General features: G+C 53.7%; 1 protein-coding gene across 1 annotated transcript in view; it reads right to left on the bottom strand.

The window, feature by feature from the left end:
* LOC134983324 (uncharacterized) overlaps positions 1 to 18,736 on the bottom strand; it is a 509,434-nt gene that overhangs the window by 383,911 nt on the left and 106,787 nt on the right. The window lies entirely within an intron of this gene.

The raw sequence follows: 18,736 nt of genomic DNA, 5'->3' as shown, positions 1-18,736 counted from the left end.
CACAGTTATATATACACGCGAGGCAGGACACAGTTATACACACGTGGGGCAGGACACAGTTATACACACGCGGGGCAGGACACAGTTATATATACACGCGGGGCAGGACACAGTTATACACACGCGGGGCAGGACACAGTTATATACACGCGGGCAGGACACAGTTATATACACACGCGGGGGCAGGACACAGTTATATACACACGCGAGGGCAGGACACAGTTATACACACACGCGGGGGCAGGACACAGTTATACACAGGGGGGGCAGGACACAGTTATACACAGGCGGGGCAGGACACAGTTATACACACGCGGGGCAGGACACAGTTATACACACGCGGGGCAGGACACAGTTATATATACACGCGGAGCAGGACACAGTTATACACATGCGGGGCAGGACACAGTTATACACACGCGGGGCAGGACAGTTATATACACACGCGGGGCAGGACACAGTTATACACACGCGGGGCAGGACACAGTTATATATACACGCAGGGCAGGACACAGTTATACACACGGGGGGCAGGACAGTTATATATACAAGCGGGGCAGGACACAGTTATATATACACGCGGGGCAGGACACAGTTATATACACGCGGGGCAGGACACAGTTATATATACACGCGGGGCAGGACACAGTTATATATACACGCGGGGCAGGACACAGTTATATACACACGGGCAGGACACAGTTATATACACACGGGCAGGACACAGTTACATACACACGCGGGGGCAGGACACAGTTATATACACGCGAGAAGGACACAGTTATATACACGCGGGAAGGACACAGTTATATACACACGCGGGGGCAGGACACAGTTATATACACACGCGGGGGCAGGACACAGTTATATATACACTCGGGGCAGGACAGTTATATATACACGCGGGGCAGGACACAGTTATACACACGCGGGGTAGGACACAGTTATACACACGCAGGGGCAGGACACAGTTATACACCGCAGGGGCAGGACACAGTTATATACACACGCGGGGGCAGGACACAGTTATATACACGCAGGGGAAGGACACAGTTATACACACGCGGGGCAGGACATAGTTATACACACGCGGGGCAGGACACAGTTATATATACACGCGGGGCAGGACACAGTTATACACACGGGGGGCAGGACACAGTTATATACACACGCGGGGCAGGACACAGTTATATACACACGCGGGGCAGGACACAGTTATATACACACGCGGGGCAGGACACAGTTATATACACACGCGGGGCAGGACACAGTTATATACACACGCGGGGCAGGACACAGTTATATACACACGCGGGGCAGGACACAGTTATATACACACGCGGGGCAGGACGCAGTTATATACACACGCGGGGCAAGACACAGTTATATACACATGCGGGGCAGGACACAGTTATATACACACGCGGGGCAGGACACAGTTACATATACACGGGGGGCAGGACACAGTTATATATACACGCGGGGGCAGGACACAGTTATATACACACGCGGGGCAGGACACAGTTATATACACACGTGGGGCAGGACACAGTTATATACACACGCGGGGCAGGACAGTTATATACACACGCGGGGCAGGACACAGTTATATACACACGCGGGGCAGGACACAGTTATATACACACGCGGGGCAGGACACAGTTATATACACACGCGGGGCAGGATACAGTTACATATACACGGGGGGCAGACACAGTTATACACACGCGGGGCAGGACACAGTTATATACACACGCGGGCAGGACACAGTTATATAAACACGCGGGGGCAGGACACAGTTATACACACGCGGGCAGGACACAGTTATATAAACACGCGGGGGCAGGACACAGTTATAAACACACGCGGGGGCAGGACACAGTTATATACACGCGGGCAGGACACAGTTATATACACACGCGGGGGCAGGACACAGTTATATACCCACGCAAGTAGGACACAGTTATATAGACACGCGGGGGCAGGACACAGTTATATACACACGCGGGGGCAGGACACAGTTATATACACACGCGGGGGCAGGACACTGTTATATACACACGCGGGGGCAGGACACTGTTATATACACACGCGGGGGCAGGACACTGATATATATACATGGGGGGCAGGACACAGTTATACACACACGGGGCAGGACACAGTTATATATACACGCGGGGCAGGACACAGTTATACACACGGTAGGCAGGACACAGTTAAATACGCACGCGGGGGCAGGACACAGTTATATACACACGCGGGGGCAGGACACAGTTATATACACACACGGGGGCAGGACACAGTTATATAAACACACGGGGGCAGGACACGGATATATAAACACACGGGGGCAGGACACGGATATATAAACACGCGGGGGCAGGACAAAGGTATACACACGCGGGGCAGGACACAGTTATATATACACGCGGGGCAGGACACAGTTATACACACGGTAGGCAGGACACAGTTAAATACGCACGCGGGGGCAGGACACAGTTGTATACACACGCACGCGGGGGCAGGACACAGTTATATACACACGCGGGGGCAGGACACAGTTATATACACACGCGGGGGCAGGACACAGTTATATAAACACACGGGGGCAGGACACGGATATATAAACACGCGGGGGCAGGACAAAGGTATACACACGCGGGGCAGGACACAGTTATATATACACGCGGGGCAGGACACAGTTATACACACGGTAGGCAGGACACAGTTAAATACGCACGCGGGGGCAGGACACAGTTGTATACACACGCACGCGGGGGCAGGACACAGTTATATACACACGCACGCGGGGGCAGGACACCGTTATATACACACGCACGCGGGGGCAGGACACCGTTATATACACACGCACGCGGGGGCAGGACACAGTTATATACACACGCACGCGGGGGCAGGACACAGTTATATACACACGCACGCGGGGGCAGGACACAGTTATATACACACGCTCGCGGGGGCAGGACACAATTATATACACACGCACGCGGGGGCAGGACACAGTTATATACACACGCAAGCGGGGGCAGGACACAGTTATATACACACGCACGCTAGGGCAGGACACAGTTATATACACACGCACGCGGGGGCAGGACACAGTTATATACACACGCATGCGGGGGCAGGTCACAGTTATATACACACGCGGGGGCAGGACACAGTTATATACACACGCGGGGGCAGGACAGTTATATAAACACACGGGGGCAGGACACGGATATATAAACACGCGGGGGCAGGACACAGTTATATACACACGCGGGGCAGGACAAAGGTATACACACGCGGGGCAGGACACAGTTATATATACACGCGGGGCAGGACACAGTTATACACACGGGGGGCAGGACACAGTTATATACACAAGCGGGGGCAGGACACCGTTATATACACACGCGGGCAGGACACAGTTATATACACACGCGGGCAGGACACAGTTATATACACACGCGGGGCAGGACACAGTTACATATACACGGGGGGCAGGACACAGTTATACACACGGGGGGCAGGACACAGTTATACACACGCGGGCAGGACACAGTTATATAAACACGCGGGGGCAGGACACAGTTATATACACACGCGGGGGCAGGACACAGTTATATACACGCGGGCAGGACACAGTTATATACACACGCGGGGCAGGACACAGTTATATACCCACGCAAGTAGGACACAGATATATACACACGCGGGAGCAGGACACAGTTATATACACACGCAGGGGCAGGACACAGTTATATACACACACGGGGGCAGGACACTGTTATATACACACGCGGGGGCAGGACACTGTTATATACACACGCGGGGCAGGACACAGTTATACACACGGGGGGCAGGACACAGTTATACACACGCGGGGCAGGACACAGATATATATACACGCGGGGCAGGACACAGTTATACACACGGGGGGCAGGACACAGTTATATACGCACGCGGGGGAAGGACACAGTTATATACACACGCACGCGGGGGCAGGACAGTTATAAACACACGCATGCGGGGGCAGGACACAGTTATATACACACGCACGCGGGGGCAGGACACAGTTATATACACATGCACGCGGGGGCACGACACCGTTATATACACACGCACGCGGGGGCAGGACACAGTTATATACACACGCACGCGGGGGCAGGACACAGTTATATACACACGCACGCGGGGGCAAGACACAGTTATATACACACGCACGCGGGGGCAGGACACAGTTATATACACACGCACGCGGGGGCAGGACACAGTTATATACACACGCACGCTAGGGCAGGTCACAGTTATATACACACGCGGGGGCAGGACACAGTTATATACACACGCGGGGGCAGGACACAGTTATATAAACACACGGGGGCAGGACACGGATATATAAACACGCGGGGGCAGGACACAGTTATATACACACGCGTGGCAGGACAAAGGTATACACACGCGGGGCAGGACACAGTTATATATACACGCGGGGCAGGACACAGTTATATACACGGGGGGCAGGACACAGTTATATACACACGCGGGGGCAGGACACCGTTATATACACACGCAGGCAGGACACAGTTATATACACACGCGGGCAGGACACAGTTATATACACACGCGGGGCAGGACACAGTTACATATACACGGGGGGCAGGACACAGTTATACACACGGGGGGCAGGACACAGTTATATAAACACGCGGGGGCAGGACACAGTTATATAAACACGCGGGGGCAGGACACAGTTATATACACGCGGGCAGGACACAGTTATATACACACGCGGGGCAGGACACAGTTATATACCCACGCAAGTAGGACACAGTTATATACACACGCGGGGGCAGGACACAGTTATATACGCACGCGGGGGAAGGACACAGTTATATACACACGCACGCGGGGGCAGGACACAGTTATATACACACGCACGCGGGGGCAGGACAAAGTTATATACACATGCACGCGGGGGCACGACACCGTTATATACACACGCAGGCGGGGGCAGGACACAGTTATATACACACGCACGCGGGGGCAGGACACAGTTATATATATACACACGCACGCGGGGGCAAGACACAGTTATATACACACGCACGCGGGGGCAGGACACAGTTATATACACACGCACGCGGGGGCAGGACACAGTTATATACACACGCACGCTAGGGCAGGACACAGTTATATACACACGCACGCGGGGGCAGGACACAGTTATATACACACGCACGCGGGGGCAGGTCACAGTTATATACACACGCGGGGGCAGGACACAGTTATATACACACGCGGGGGCAGGACACAGTTATATAAACACACGGGGGCAGGACACGGATATATAAACACGCGGGGGCAGGACAAAGGTATACACACGCGGGGCAGGACACAGTTATATATACACGCGGGGCAGGACACAGTTATATATACACGCGAGGCAGGACACAGTTATACACACGTGGGGCAGGACACAGTTATACACACGCGGGGCAGGACACAGTTATATATACACGCGGGGCAGGACACAGTTATACACACGCGGGGCAGGACACAGTTATATACACGCGGGCAGGACACAGTTATATACACACGCGGGGGCAGGACACAGTTATATACACACGCGGGGGCAGGACACAGTTATATACACACGCGGGGGCAGGACACAGTTATACACAGGAAGGGCAGGACACAGTTATACACAGGCGGGGCAGGACACAGTTATACACACGCGGGGCAGGACACAGTTATACACACGCGGGGCAGGACACAGTTATATATACACGCGGAGCAGGACACAGTTATACACATGCGGGGCAGGACACAGTTATACACACGCGGGGCAGGACAGTTATATACACACGCGGGGCAGGACACAGTTATACACACGCGGGGCAGGACACAGTTATATATACACGCAGGGCAGGACACAGTTATACACACGGGGGGCAGGACAGTTATATATACAAGCGGGGCAGGACACAGTTATATATACACGCGTGGCAGGACACAGTTATATATACACGCGGGGCAGGACACAGTTATATATACACGCGGGGCAGGACACAGTTATATATACACGCGGGGCAGGACACAGTTATATACACACGGGCAGGACACAGTTATATACACACGGGCAGGACACAGTTACATACACACGCGGGGGCAGGACACAGTTATATACACGCGAGAAGGACACAGTTATATACACGCGGGAAGGACACAGTTATATACACGCGGGAAGGACACAGTTATATACACACGCGGGGGCAGGACAAAGTTATATACACACGCGGGGGCAGGACACAGTTATATATACACTCGGGGCAGGACAGTTATATATACACGCGGGGCAGGACACAGTTATACACACGCGGGGCAGGACACAGTTATACACACGCGGGGCAGGACACAGTTATACACACGCAGGGGCAGGACACAGTTATACACCGCAGGGGCAGGACACAGTTATATACACACGCGGGGGCAGGACACAGTTATATACACGCAGGGGCAGGACACAGTTATACACACGCGGGGCAGGACATAGTTATACACACGCGGGGCAGGACACAGTTATATATACACGTGGGTCAGGACACAGTTATACACATGGGGGAAGGACACAGTTATATACACGGGGGGCAGGACACAGTTATATACACACGCGGGGCAGGACACAGTTATATACACACGCGGGGCAGGACACAGTTATATACACACGCGGGGCAGGACACAGTTATATACACACGCGGGGCAGGACACAGTTATATACACACGCGGGGCAGGACACAGTTATATACACACGCGGGGCAGGACACAGTTATATACACACGCGGGGCAAGACACAGTTATATACACACGCGGGGCAGGACACAGTTATATACACACGCGGGGCAGGACACAGTTACATATACACGGGGGGCAGGACACAGTTATATACACGCGGGCAGGACACAGTTATATACACACGCGAGGGCAGGACACAGTTATATACCCACGCAAGTAGGACACAGTTATATATACACGCGGGGGCAGGACACAGTTATATACACACGCGGGGGCAGGACACAGTTATATACACACGCGGGGCAGGACACAGTTATATACACACGTGGGGCAGGACACAGTTATATACACACGTGGGGCAGGACAGTTATATACACACGCGGGGCAGGACACAGTTATATACACACGCGGGGCAGGACACAGTTATATACACACGCGGGGCAGGACACAGTTACATATACACGGGGGGCAGACACAGTTATACACACGGGGGGCAGGACACAGTTACATATACACGGGGGGCAGACACAGTTATATACACACGCGGGGCAGGACACAGTTATATATACACGCGGGGGCAGGACACAGTTATACACACGCGGGCAGGACACAGTTATATAAACACGCGGGGCAGGACACAGTTATATACACATGCGGGGGCAGGACACAGTTATATACACGCGGGCAGGACACAGTTATATACACACGCGGGGGCAGGACACAGTTATATACACACGCGGGGGCAGGACACTGTTATATACACACGCGGGGGCAGGACACTGTTATATACACACGCGGGGGCAGGACACTGTTATATACACACGCGGGGGCAGGACACTGTTATATATACACGGGGGGCAGGACACAGTTATACACACGGGGGGCAGGACACAGTTATACACACACGGGGCAGGACACAGTTATATATACACGCGGGGCAGGACACAGTTATACACACGGTAGGCAGGACACAGTTAAATACGCACGCGGGGGCAGGACACAGTTATAAACACACGCATGCGGGGGCAGGACACAGTTATATACACACGCACGCGGGGGCAGGACACAGTTATATACACACGCACGCGGGGGCAGGACACCGTTATATACACACGCACGCGGGGGCAGGACACAGTTATATACACACGCACGCGGGGACAGGACACAGTTATATACACACGCATGCGGGGGCAGGACACAGTTATATACACACGCACGCGGGGGCAGGACACAGTTATATACACACGCACGCGGGGGCAGGACACAGTTATATACACACGCACGCGGGGGCAGGACACAGTTATATACACACGCACGCGGGGGCAGGACACAGTTATATACACACGCACGCTAGGGCAGGACACAGTTATATACACACGCACGCGGGGGCAGGACACAGTTATATACACACGCACGCGGGGGCAGGTCACAGTTATATACACACGCGGGGGCAGGACACAGTTATATACACACGCGGGGGCAGGACAGTTATATAAACACACGGGGGCAGGACACGGATATATAAACACGCGGGGGCAGGACACAGTTATATACACACGCGGGGCAGGACAAAGGTATACACACGCGGGGCAGGACACAGTTATATATACACTCGCGGGGCAGGACACAGTTATACACACGGGGTGCAGGACACAGTTACAGGACACACGGGGGGCAGGACACAGTTATACACACGGGGGGCAGGACACAGTTATACACACGCGGGCAGGACACAGTTATATAAACACGCGGGGGCAGGACACAGTTATATACACACGCGGGGGCAGGACACAGTTATATACACGCGGGCAGGACACAGTTATATACACACGCGGGGCAGGACACAGTTATATACCCACGCAAGTAGGACACAGTTATATACACACGCGGGGGCAGGACACAGTTATATACACACGCGGGGGCAGGACACAGTTATATACACACACGGGGGCAGGACACTGTTATATACACACGCGGGGGCAGGACACTGTTATATATACACGTGGGGCAGGACACAGTTATACACACGGGGGGCAGGACACAGTTATACACACGCGGGGCAGGACACAGATATATATACACGCGGGGCAGGACACAGTTATACACACGGGGGGCAGGACACAGTTATATACGCACGCGGGGGAAGGACACAGTTATATACACACGCACGCGGGGGCAGGACAGTTATAAACACACGCATGCGGGGGCAGGACACAGTTATATACACACGCACGCGGGGGCAGGACACAGTTATATACACATGCACGCGGGGGCACGACACCGTTATATACACACGCACGCGGGGGCAGGACACAGTTATATACACACGCACGCGGGGGCAGGACACAGTTATATACACACGCACGCGGGGGCAAGACACAGTTATATACACACGCACGCGGGGGCAGGACACAGTTATATACACACGCACGCGGGGGCAGGACACAGTTATATACACACGCACGCTAGGGCAGGACACAGTTATATACACACGCACGCGGGGGCAGGACAGTTATATACACACGCACGCGGGGGCAGGTCACAGTTATATACACACGCGGGGGCAGGACACAGTTATATACACACGCGGGGGCAGGACACAGTTATATAAACACACGGGGGCAGGACACGGATATATAAACACGCGGGGGCAGGACACAGTTATATACACACGCGTGGCAGGACAAAGGTATACACACGCGGGGCAGGACACAGTTATATATACACGCGGGGCAGGACACAGTTATATACACGGGGGGCAGGACACAGTTATATACACACGCGGGGGCAGGACACCGTTATATACACACGCGGGCAGGACACAGTTATATACACACGCGGGCAGGACACAGTTATATACACACGCGGGGCAGGACACAGTTACATATACACGGGGGGCAGGACACAGTTATACACACGGGGGGCAGGACACAGTTATACACACGCGGGCAGGACACAGTTATATAAACACGCGGGGGCAGGACACAGTTATATAAACACGCGGGGGCAGGACACAGTTATATACACGCGGGCAGGACACAGTTATATACACACGCGGGGCAGGACACAGTTATATACCCACGCAAGTAGGACACAGTTATATACACACGCGGGGGCAGGACACAGTTATATACGCACGCGGGGGAAGGACACAGTTATATACACACGCACGCGGGGGCAGGACACAGTTATATACACACGCACGCGGGGGCAGGACACAGTTATATACACATGCACGCGGGGGCACGACACCGTTATATACACACGCACGCGGGGGCAGGACACAGTTATATACACACGCACGCGGGGGCAGGACACAGTTATATACACGCGCACGCGGGGGCAAGACACAGTTATATACACACGCACGCGGGGGCAGGACACAGTTATATACACACGCACGCGGGGGCAGGACACAGTTATATACACACGCACGCTAGGGCAGGACACAGTTATATACACACGCACGCGGGGGCAGGACACAGTTATATACACACGCACGCGGGGGCAGGTCACAGTTATATACACACGCGGGGGCAGGACACAGTTATATACACACGCGGGGGCAGGACACAGTTATATAAACACACGGGGGCAGGACACGGATATATAAACACGCGGGGGCAGGATACAGTAATATACACAAGCGGGGCAGGACAAAGGTATACACACGCGGGGCAGGACACAGTTATATATACACGCGGGGCAGGACTCAGTTATATATACACGCGAGGCACGACAGTTATACACACGTGGGGCAGGACACAGTTATACACACGCGGGGCAGGACACAGTTATATATACACGCGGGGCAGGACACAGTTATACACACGCGGGGCAGGACACAGTTATATACACGCGGGCAGGACACAGTTATATACACACGCGGGGGCAGGACACAGTTATATACACACGCGGGGGCAGGACACAGTTATATACACACGCGGGGGCAGGACACAGTTATACACAGGAAGGGCAGGACACAGTTATACACAGGCGGGGCAGGACACAGTTATACACACACGGGGCAGGACACAGTTATATATACACGCGGAGCAGGACACAGTTATACACATGCGGGGCAGGACACAGTTATACACACGCGGGGCAGGACAGTTATATACACACGCGGGGCAGGACACAGTTATACACACGCGGGGCAGGACACAGTTATATATACACGCAGGGCAGGACACAGTTATACACACGGGGGGCAGGACAGTTATATATACAAGCGGGGCAGGACACAGTTATATATACACGCGGGGCAGGGCACAGTTATATATACACGCGGGGCAGGACACAGTTATATATACACGCGGGGCAGGACACAGTTATATATACACGCGGGGCAGGACACAGTTATATACACACGGGCAGGACACAGTTATATACACACGGGCAGGACACAGTTACATACACACGCGAGAAGGACACAGTTATATACACGCGGGAAGGACACAGTTATATACACGCGGGAAGGACACAGTTATATACACACGCGGGGGCAGGACACAGTTATATACACACGCGGGGGCAGGACACAGTTATATATACACTCGGGGCAGGACAGTTATATATACACGCGGGGCAGGACACAGTTATACACACGCGGGGCAGGACACAGTTATACACACGCAGGGGCAGGACACAGTTATACACCGCAGGGGCAGGACACAGTTATATACACACGCGGGGGCAGGACACAGTTATATACACGCAGGGGCAGGACACAGTTATACACACGCGGGGCAGGACATAGTTATACACACGCGGGGCAGGACACAGTTATATATACACGCGGGTCAGGACACAGTTATACACATGGGGGAAGGACACAGTTATACACACGGGGGGCAGGACACAGTTATATACACACGCGGGGCAGGACACAGTTATATACACACGCGGGGCAGGACACAGTTACATACACACGCGGGGCAGGACACAGTTATATACACACGCGGGGCAGGACACAGTTATATACACACGCGGGGCAGGACACAGTTATATACACACGCGGGGCAGGACACAGTTATATACACACGCGGGGCAAGACACAGTTATATACACACGCGGGGCAGGACACAGTTATATACACACGCGGGGCAGGACACAGTTACATATACACGGGGGGCAGGACACAGTTATATACACGCGGGCAGGACACAGTTATATACACACGCGAGGGCAGGACACAGTTATATACCCACGCAAGTAGCACACAGTTATATATACACGCGGGGGCAGGACACAGTTATATACACACGCGGGGGCAGGACACAGTTATATTCACACGCGGGGCAGGACACAGTTATATACACACGTGGGGCAGGACACAGTTATATACACACGCGGGGCAGGACAGTTATATACACACGCGGGGCAGGACACAGTTATATACACACGCGGGGCAGGACACAGTTATATACACACGCGGGGCAGGACACAGTTATATACACACGCGGGGCAGGACACAGTTACATATACACGGGGGGCAGACACAGTTATACACACGGGGGGCAGGACACAGTTACATATACACGGGGGGCAGACACAGTTATATACACACGCGGGGCAGGACACAGTTATATATACACGCGGGGGCAGGACACAGTTATACACACGCGGGCAGGACACAGTTATATAAACACGCGGGGGCAGGACACAGTTATATACACACGCGGGGGCAGGACACAGTTATATACACGCGGGCAGGACACAGTTATATACACACGCGGGGGCAGGACACAGTTATATACCCACGCAAGTAGGACACAGTTATATACACACGCGGGGGCAGGACACAGTTATATACACACGCGGGGGCAGGACACAGTTATATACACACGCGGGGGCAGGACACTGTTATATACACACGCGGGGGCAGGACACTGTTATATATACACGGGGGGCAGGACACAGTTATACACACGGGGGGCAGGACACAGTTATACACACACGGGGCAGGACACAGTTATATATACACGCGGGGCAGGACACAGTTATACACACGGTAGGCAGGACACAGTTAAATACGCACGCGGGGGCAGGACACAGTTATAAACACACGCATGCGGGGGCAGGACACAGTTATATACACACGCACGCGGGGGCAGGACACAGTTATATACACACGCACGCGGGGGCAGGACACCGTTATATACACACGTACGCGGGGGCAGGACACAGTTATATACACATGCACGCGGGGGCAGGACACAGTTATATACACACGCACGCGGGGGCAGGACACAGTTATATACACACGCACGCGGGGGCAGGACACAGTTATATACACACGCACGCGGGGGCAGGACACAGTTATATACACACGCACGCGGGGGCAGGACACAGTTATATACACACGCACACGGGGGCAGGACACAGTTATATACACACGCACGCTAGGGCAGGACACAGTTATATACACACGCACGCGGGGGCAGGACACAGTTATATACACACGCACGCGGGGGCAGGTCACAGTTATATACACACGCGGGGGCAGGACACAGTTATATACACACGCGGGGGCAGGACAGTTATATAAACACACGGGGGCAGGACACGGATATATAAACACGCGGGGGCAGGACACAGTTATATACACACGCGGGGCAGGACAAAGGTATACAAACGCGGGGCAGGACACAGTTATATATACACGCGGGGCAGGACACAGTTATACACACGGGGGGCAGGACACAGTTATATACACAAGCGGGGGCAGGACACCGTTATATACACACGCGGGCAGGACACAGTTATATACACACGCGGGCAGGACACAGTTATATACACACGCGGGGCAGGACACAGTTACATATACACGGGGGGCAGGACACAGTTATACACACGGGGGGCAGGACACAGTTATACACACGCGGGCAGGACACAGTTATATAAACACGCGGGGGCAGGACACAGTTATATACACACGCGGGGGCAGGACACAGTTATATACACGCGGGCAGGACACAGTTATATACACACGCGGGGCAGGACACAGTTATATACCCACGCAAGTAGGACACAGTTATATACACACGCGGGGGCAGGACACAGTTATATACACACGCGGGGGCAGGACACAGTTATATACACACACGGGGGCAGGACACTGTTATATACACACGCGGGGGCAGGACACTGTTATATATACACGTGGGGCAGGACACAGTTATACACACGGGGGGCAGGACACAGTTATACACACGCGGGGCAGGACACAGATATATATACACGCGGGGCAGGACACAGTTATACACACGGGGGGCAGGACACAGTTATATACGCACGCGGGGGAAGGACACAGTTATATACACACGCACGCGGGGGCAGGACATTTATAAACACACGCATGCGGGGGCAGGACACAGTTATATACACACGCACGCGGGGGCAGGACACAGTTATATACACATGCACGCGGGGGCACGACACCGTTATATACACACGCACGCGGGGGCAGGACACAGTTATATACACACGCACACGGGGGCAGGACACAGTTATATACACACGCACGCGGGGGCAAGACACAGTTATATACACACGCACGCGGGGGCAGGACACAGTTATATACACACGCACGCGGGGGCAGGACACAGTTATATACACACGCACGCTAGGGCAGGACACAGTTATATACACACGCACGCGGGGGCAGGACACAGTTATATACACACGCACGCGGGGGCAGGACACAGTTATATACACACCCGGGGGCAGGACACAGTTATATAAACACACGGGGGCAGGACACGGATATATAAACACGCGGGGGCAGGACACAGTTATATACACACACGGGGGCAGGACACTGTTATATATACACGCGGGGGCAGGACACTGTTATATATACACGTGGGGCAGGACACAGTTATACACACGGGGGGCAGGACACAGTTATACACACGCGGGGCAGGACACAGTTATATATACACGCGGGGCAGGACACAGTTATACACACGGGGGGCAGGACACAGTTATATACGCACGCGGGGGAAGGACACAGTTATATACACACGCACGCGGGGGCAGGACACAGTTATAAACACACGCATGCGGGTCAGTACACAGTTATATACACACGCACGCGGGGGCAGGACACAGTTATATACACACGCACGCGGGGGCAGGACACCGTTATATACACACGCACGCGGGGGCAGGACACAGTTATATACACACGCACGCGGGGGCAGGACACAGTTATATACACACGCACGCGGGGGCAAGACACAGTTATATACACACGCACGCGGGGGCAGGACACAGTTATATACACACGCACGCGGGGGCAGTACACAGTTATATACACACGCACGAGGGGGCAGGACACAGTTATATACACACGCACGCGGGGGCAGGACACAGTTATATACACACGCACGCGGGGGCAGGTCACAGTTATATACACACGCGGGGGCAGGACACAGTTATATACACACGCACGCGGGGGCAGGACACAGTTATATACACACGCACGCGGGGGCAGGACACAGTTATATACACACGCACGCGGGGGCAGGACACAGTTATATACACACGCACGCGGGGGCAGGACACAGTTATATACACACGCACGCGTGGGCAGGACACAGTTATATACACACGCACGCGGGGGCAGGACACAATTATATATACACGCAAGCGGGGGCAGGACACGGTTATATACACACGCACGCGGGGGCAGGACACAGTTATATACACACGCGGGGGCAGGACACAGTTATATACACACGCGGGGGCAGGACACAGTTATATACACACGCGGGGGCAGGACACAGTTATATACACACGCGGGGGCAGGACACAGTTATATACACACGCGGGGGCAGGACACAGTTATATACACACGCGGGGCAGGACAAAGGTATACACACGCGGGGCAGGACACAGTTATATACACACGCGGGGCAGGACACAGTTATACACACGGGGGGCAGGACACAGTTATACACACGCGGGGGCAGGACACAGTTATATACACACGCGGGGGCAGGACACAGTTATATACACACGCGGGCAGGACACAGTTATATACACACGCGGGCAGGACACAGTTATATACACACGCGGGGCAGGACACAGTTATATATACACGCGGGCAGGACACAGTTATATACACACGCGGGCAGGACACAGTTATATACACACGCGGGGGCAGGACACAGTTATATACACGGGGGCAGGACACAGTTATATACACGGGTGCAGGACACAGTTATATACACGCGGGCAGGACACAGTTATATAGACACGCGGGGGGAGGAAACAGTTATATACACACGGGGGGCAGGACAGTTATATACACACGCGGGGGCAGGACACAGTTATATACACACGCGGGGGCAGGACACAGTTATACACAGGGGGACAGGACACAGTTATACACAGGCAGGGCAGGACACAGTTATACACACGCGGGGCTGGACACAGTTATACACACGCGGGGCAGGACACAGTTATATATACACGCGGGGCAGGACACAGTTATACACACGTGGGGCAGGACACAGTTATACACACGCGGGGCAGGACACAGTTATATACACACGCGAGGCAGGACACAGTTATACACGCGCGGGGCAGGACACAGTTATATATACACGCGGGGCAGGACACAGTTATACACACGGGGGGCAGGACACAGTTATATATACAAGCGGGGCAGGACACAGTTATATATACACGCGGGGCAGGACACAGTTATATATACACGCGGGGCAGGACACAGTTATATATACACGCGGGGCAGGACATAGTTATATACACACGGGCAGGACACAGTTATATACACGCGGGAAGGACACAGTTATATACACGCGGGAAGGACACAGTTATATACACGCGGGAAGGACACAGTTATATACACACGCGGGGGCAGGACACAGTTATATACACATGCGGGGGCAGGACACAGTTAGACACACGCGGGGCAGGACACAGTTATATATAAATGCGGGGCAGGACACAGTTATACACAAGCGGGGTAGGACACAGTTATATATACACGCGGGGTAGGACACAGTTATATACACACGCGGGTGCAGGACACAGTTATACACCGCCGGGGCAGGACACAGTTATATACACACGCGGGGGCAGGACACAGTTATATATACACGCGGGGCAGGACACAGTTATATACACACGCGGGGGCAGGACACTGTTATATACACACGCGGGGGCAGGACAGTTATATACACACGCGGGGGCAGGACACTGTTATATACACATGCGGGGGCAGGACACTTATATACACACGCGGGGGCAGGACACTGTTATATACACACGCGGGGGCAGGACACTGTTATATATACACGCGGGGCAGGACACAGTTATACACATGCGGGGCAGGACACAGTTATACACACGTGGGGCAGGACACAGTTATACACACGTGGGGCAGGACACAGTTATATACACACGCGGGGCAGGACACAGTTATACACACGCGGGGCAGGACACAGTTATATATACATGCGGGGCAGGACACAGTTATACACACGGGGGGCAGGACACAGTTATATATACAAGCGGGGCAGGACACAGTTATATATACACGCGGGGCAGGACACAGTTATATATACATGCGGGGCAGGACACAGTTATATACACACGGGCAGGACACAGTTATATACACGCGGGAAGGACACAGTTATATACACGCGGGAAGGACACAGTAATACACACGGGGGGCAGGACACAGTTATACACAGGGGGGGCAGGACACAGTTATACACAGGGGGGGCAGGACACAGTTATACACACGCGGGGCACGACACAGTTATACACACGCGGGGTACGACACAGTTATACACACGCGGGGCAGGACACAGTTATACACACGCGGGGCAGGACACAGTTATATATACACGCGGGGCAGGATACTGTTATATATACACGCGGGGCAGGACACAGTTATATATACACGCGGGGCAGGACACAGTTATATACACACGGGCAGGACACAGTTATATATACACACGCGGGGGCAGTACACAGTTATATACACGCGGGAAGGACACAGTTATATACACATGTGGGGGCAGGACACAGTTATATACACACGCGGGGGCAGGACACAGTTATACACACGCGGGGCAGGACACAGTTATATATACATCCGGGGCAGGACACAGTTATATACACGCGGGGCAGGACACAGTTATATATACACGCGGGGCAGGACACAGTTATATATACACGCGGGGCAGGACGCAGTTATATATACACGCGGGGCAGGACACAGTTATACACACAGGGGGCAGGACATAGTTAAACACACGCGGGGCAGAACACAGTTATATATAAACGCGGGGCAGGACATAGTTATACACACGCGGGGCAGGACACAGTTATATATACACGCGGGGCAGGACACAGTTATATATACACGCGGGGCAGGACACAGTTATACACATGGGGGGCAGGACACAGTTATACACACGCGGGGCAGGACACAGTTATACACACGCGGGGCAGGACACAGTTATATATACATGCGGGGCAGGACACAGTTATACACACGCGGGGCAGGACACAGTTATACACACGCGGGGCAGGACACAGTTATATACACACGCGGGGAGGACATAGTTATACACACGCGGGGCAGGACACAGTTATATATACACGCGGGGCAGGACACAGTTATACACACGGGGGGCAGGACACAGTTATACACACGGGCAGGACACAGTTATATACACACGCGGGTGCAGGACACAGTTATATACACGCGGGAAGGACACAGTTATATACACACGCGGGGGCAGGACACAGTTATATACACACGCGGGGGCAGGACACATTTATATACACGCGGGGCAGGACACAGTTATATATACACGCAGGGCAGGACACAGTTATACACACGGGGGGCAGGACATAGTTATACACACGCGGGGCAGAACACAGTTATATA

Source organism: Pseudophryne corroboree (assembly GCF_028390025.1).
Source record: "Pseudophryne corroboree isolate aPseCor3 chromosome 3 unlocalized genomic scaffold, aPseCor3.hap2 SUPER_3_unloc_12, whole genome shotgun sequence".
Classification (NCBI taxonomy): Eukaryota; Metazoa; Chordata; class Amphibia; order Anura; family Myobatrachidae; genus Pseudophryne; species Pseudophryne corroboree.
Note: the sequence above shows the minus strand (reverse complement) of the source record. Positions and strands in the feature narration are given on the sequence as shown.